General features: G+C 37.8%; 1 non-coding gene across 1 annotated transcript in view; it reads right to left on the reverse strand.

Moving 5' to 3' along the window:
• Window positions 1-104, reverse strand: part of LOC143176668 (small subunit ribosomal RNA) — a 1,921-nt gene extending 1,817 nt beyond the window's left edge. Inside the window, exon 1 of the ribosomal RNA XR_013001189.1 lies at window positions 1-104. This exon is cut by the window's left edge and continues 1,817 nt beyond it. This is a non-coding gene — a ribosomal RNA (small subunit ribosomal RNA).
• Window positions 105-5,000: the final 4,896 nt, after the last annotated feature.

Raw genomic sequence — 5,000 nt, forward strand, 5'->3', positions numbered from 1 at the left:
TTTAATGAGCCATTCGCGGTTTCACCTTAATACGGCATGTACTGAGACATGCATGGCTTAATCTTTGAGACAAGCATATGACTACTGGCAGGATCAACCAGGGAGCTTCGAGTAAATTTTCATCATACGAAGCAAAAATATGTATGTATATATATATCTTAGTCGCCGACTCTCTCCCCTTAAGAGTCGGATCGACGATACTTTTTCTCGTCTTTAAGACAGTTCTCTTTCTCCTCTCTCTTCTCTCTACTCTCTTCTCTCTTCTCTTTCGAGTTGGTAAATTTCGCTCCACTATTAGATTACCAACTCCGCACGAATTACCACATGGGTATATCCGCGCATATACATCAGGAGGACCTCCAAAAATTTCAAACTCTCCCGTGTATCTCTCCGAGATCTTTTTAGAAGAAAAAGAATCTCGGATGTCACATCGACTTTCAGGTTTGTAAGCACGTATGCTCGAGCGCTCTCCATCGTGTAAGCACGGACATAACGCACGAAGTCCGAAGACCGCGTACGTTAACATGCTGGACATATCGAGAAAGCGCGAACCATGCTAGGCGTACCCATGTCGAGGCCCTCGCGTTAAAGATCATACTCTTCTTTTCGTTCTCTCTTCTTTGCCCAGAAATAATATATATTTCTTATAATATATACCTCTTAGTTTATGTATTTCTCTCTTAGGACACCTCAATTTTATATGTATATATTATATTTCATTCGAACAATTTTTGTTCGTCGCCCCTTTTTGTGTGTAGTATTTCGTTTGGTCTTTGCCATTAAATTTTTGTATACGAAAAATATATTTTCGCTCGGATAGAAAACCCCTTTTGGGTTTCTGAGAGTTGATGTGAGAGTCGTACAAGTATAACGAATATACGTTGTATCCAACCCAACATTCTGGGCTTACCACATAAGGGCCATTCGGTCTGAGACACCGACCCGTGGTCATGCTGTGTAGAGAAAAATTCGCAACGGAACGCGGTACAGAACAGTCGAGGAATGGACCTCGAGGAGCTGAACGACTGCTTCTCGACCGAGATCGTAGAATAGCCGCTCGCCCGCCGCTGCGCCGACCGGTCCGCTCGAACCGACGTGCTCTCTTATAGTAACCAAACGGGCGGCCGCGACGACCGCGGCGCCGGCCGCTCAGCACGGGCGCTTATGGTGGTAAACTGCCGCGCGTACAGACCAACCGGCCGGGCTGCTGGTACTTAGCCGCTGAAACTATGGTCGATTCGAACATATATTAACATACGATTTTTATTCGATAAATCGTTATTGTACATATTAAACGTTAGTTTCCACCGAAAGAAAAATTTTTTAGAATTTTTTTTTTCCAAAAATTGCAAGAGTAAACTTTTTTAATATTCGATTTAAAAATTTTTAAATGCTTAATCCTTACATTAAACTACTGGGAGAACTCAGAAATCATAATGAAAAAAATTACAAAAATTTATTTTTCTCAGAAACTCCGAAAAACAGAGTGGTCGAATCCGTGCAAGCCGGAATTTTTCTAAGTCCCCACGGTCAAGAGTAAACTTTTTTAATAAGCGTTTTAAAATTATTTCAATGTTTAATCCATGCGTAAACATGATGTTTATTAACGTTTTTAACATTAAAAAAAATTACAAAAATTTATTTTTCAAAAAAAATGGAAAAAACCGATTCGTCGGAGCGAGGTGTCCAGCCCGTGCGGTAATTCCAGCAGGCGAATCGGACTTCCCGAAATTTTTCTAAGTCCCACGGTCGACACCAACTTTTTTAATAAGCGTTTTAAAATTATTTCAATGTTTAATCCATGCGTAAACATGACGTTTATTAACGTTTTTAACGTTAAAAAAAATTACAAAAATTTATTTTTCGGAAAAAATGGAAAAAACCGATTCGTCGGAGCGAGCTGTCCAGCCCGTGCGGTAATTCCAGCAGGCGAATCGGACTTCCCGAAATTTTTCTAAGTCCCACGGTCGACACCAACTTTTTTAATAAGCGTTTTAAAATTATTTCAATGTTTAATCCATGCGTAAACATGACGTTTATTAACGTTTTTAACGTTAAAAAAAATTACAAAAATTTATTTTTCGGAAAAAATGGAAAAAACCGATTCGTCGGAGCGAGGTGTCCAGCCCGTGCGGTAATTCCAGCAGGCGAATCGGACTTCCCGAAATTTTTCTAAGTCCCACGGTCGACACCAACTTTTTTAATAAGCGTTTTAAAATTATTTCAATGTTTAATCCATGCGTAAACATGACGTTTATTAACGTTTTTAACATTAAAAAAAATTACAAAAATTTATTTTTCGGAAAAAATGGAAAAAACCGATTCGTCGGAGCGAGCTGTCCAGGCCGTGCGGTAATTCCAGCAGGCGAATCGGACTTCCCGAAATTTTTCTAAGTCCCACGGTCGACACCAACTTTTTTAATAAGCGTTTTAAAATTATTTCAATGTTTAATCCATGCGTAAACATGACGTTTATTAACGTTTTTAACGTTAAAAAAAATTACAAAAATTTATTTTTCGGAAAAAATGGAAAAAACCGATTCGTCGGAGCGAGCTGTCCAGCCCGTGCGGTAATTCCAGCAGGCGAATCGGACTTCCCGAAATTTTTCTAAGTCCCACGGTCGACACCAACTTTTTTAATAAGCGTTTTAAAATTATTTCAATGTTTAATCCATGCGTAAACATGACGTTTATTAACGTTTTTAACGTTAAAAAAAATTACAAAAATTTATTTTTCGGAAAAAATGGAAAAAACCGATTCGTCGGAGCGAGGTGTCCAGCCCGTGCGGTAATTCCAGCAGGCGAATCGGACTTCCCGAAATTTTTCTAAGTCCCACGGTCGACACCAACTTTTTTAATAAGCGTTTTAAAATTATTTCAATGTTTAATCCATGCGTAAACATGACGTTTATTAACGTTTTTAACATTAAAAAAAATTACAAAAATTTATTTTTCGGAAAAAATGGAAAAAACCGATTCGTCGGAGCGAGGTGTCCAGCCCGTGCGGTAATTCCAGCAGGCGAATCGGACTTCCCGAAATTTTTCTAAGTCCCACGGTCGACACCAACTTTTTTAATAAGCGTTTTAAAATTATTTCAATGTTTAATCCATGCGTAAACATGACGTTTATTAACGTTTTTAACGTTAAAAAAAATTACAAAAATTTATTTTTCGGAAAAAATGGAAAAAACCGATTCGTCGGAGCGAGGTGTCCAGCCCGTGCGGTAATTCCAGCAGGCGATCCGGGGTACTCGAAATTTTTCTAAGTCCCGACGGTCAAGAGTAAACTTTTTCATCACATATTTCAAAATTTTTTTAATGTTTAATCCACGCATAAAAACGCAGTTTATTAACGTTTTTAACGTTGAGAAAATTGACAAAAATTTTTTTTTCACTGAAAATGGAAAAAATGTATCGGTCGATGCGGGCTATCCAGGCCGTGCGGTAATTCCAGCAGGCGATCCGGGGTACTCGAAATTTTTCTAAGTCCCGACGGTCAAGAGTAAACTTTTTCATCACATATTTCAAAATTTTTTTAATGTTTAATCCACGCATAAAAACGCAGTTTATTAACGTTTTTAACGTTGAGAAAATTGACAAAAATTTTTTTTTCACTGAAAATGGAAAAAATGTATCGGTCGATGCGGGCTATCCAGGCCGTGCGGTAATTCCAGCAGGCGATCCGGGGTACTCGAAATTTTTCTAAGTCCCGACGGTCAAGAGTAAACTTTTTCATCACATATTTCAAAATTTTTTTAATGTTTAATCCACGCATAAAAACGCAGTTTATTAACGTTTTTAACGTTGAGAAAATTGACAAAAATTTTTTTTTCACTGAAAATGGAAAAAATGTATCGGTCGATGCGGGCTGTCCAGGCCGTGCGGTAATTCCAGCAGGCGATCCGAGGTACTCGAAATTTTTCTAAGTCCGAACGGTCAAGAGTAAACTTTTTCATCACATATTTCAAAATTTTTTTAATGTTTAATCCACGCATAAAAACGCAGTTTATTAACGTTTTTAACGTTGAGAAAATTGACAAAAATTTTTTTTTCACTGAAAATGGAAAAAATGTATCGGTCGATGCGAGCTGTCCAGGCCGTGCGGTAATTCCAGCAGGCGAATCGGACTTCCCGAAATTTTTCTAAGTCCCACGGTCAAGAGTAAACTTTTTTAATAAGCGTTTTAAAATTATTTCAATGTTTAATCCATGCGTAAACATGATGTTTATTAACGTTTTTAACATTAAAAAAAATTACAAAAATTTATTTTTCAAAAAAAATGGAAAAAACCGATTCGTCGGAGCGAGGTGTCCAGCCCGTGCGGTAATTCCAGCAGGCGAATCGGACTTCCCGAAATTTTTCTAAGTCCCACGGTCGACACCAACTTTTTTAATAAGCGTTTTAAAATTATTTCAATGTTTAATCCATGCGTAAACATGACGTTTATTAACGTTTTTAACATTAAAAAAAATTACAAAAATTTATTTTTCGGAAAAAATGGAAAAAACCGATTCGTCGGAGCGAGCTGTCCAGGCCGTGCGGTAATTCCAGCAGGCGAATCGGACTTCCCGAAATTTTTCTAAGTCCCACGGTCGACACCAACTTTTTTAATAAGCGTTTTAAAATTATTTCAATGTTTAATCCATGCGTAAACATGACGTTTATTAACGTTTTTGACATTAAAAAAAATTACAAAAATTTATTTTTCGGAAAAAATGGAAAAAACCGATTCGTCGGAGCGTGCTGTCCAGGCCGTGCGGTAATGCCAGCAGGCGATCCGGGGTACTCGAAATTTTTCTAAGTCCCGACGGTCAAGAGTAAACTTTTTCATCACATATTTCAAAATTTTTTTAATGTTTAATCCACGCATAAAAACGCAGTTTATTAACGTTTTTAACGTTGAGAAAATTGACAAAAATTTTTTTTTCACTGAAAATGGAAAAAATGTATCGGTCGATGCGGGCTATCCAGGCCGTGCGGTAATTCCAGCAGGCGATCCG

Source organism: Nomia melanderi, unplaced genomic scaffold (assembly GCF_051020985.1).
Source record: "Nomia melanderi isolate GNS246 unplaced genomic scaffold, iyNomMela1 scaffold0713, whole genome shotgun sequence".
Lineage (NCBI taxonomy): Eukaryota > Metazoa > Arthropoda > Insecta > Hymenoptera > Halictidae > Nomia > Nomia melanderi.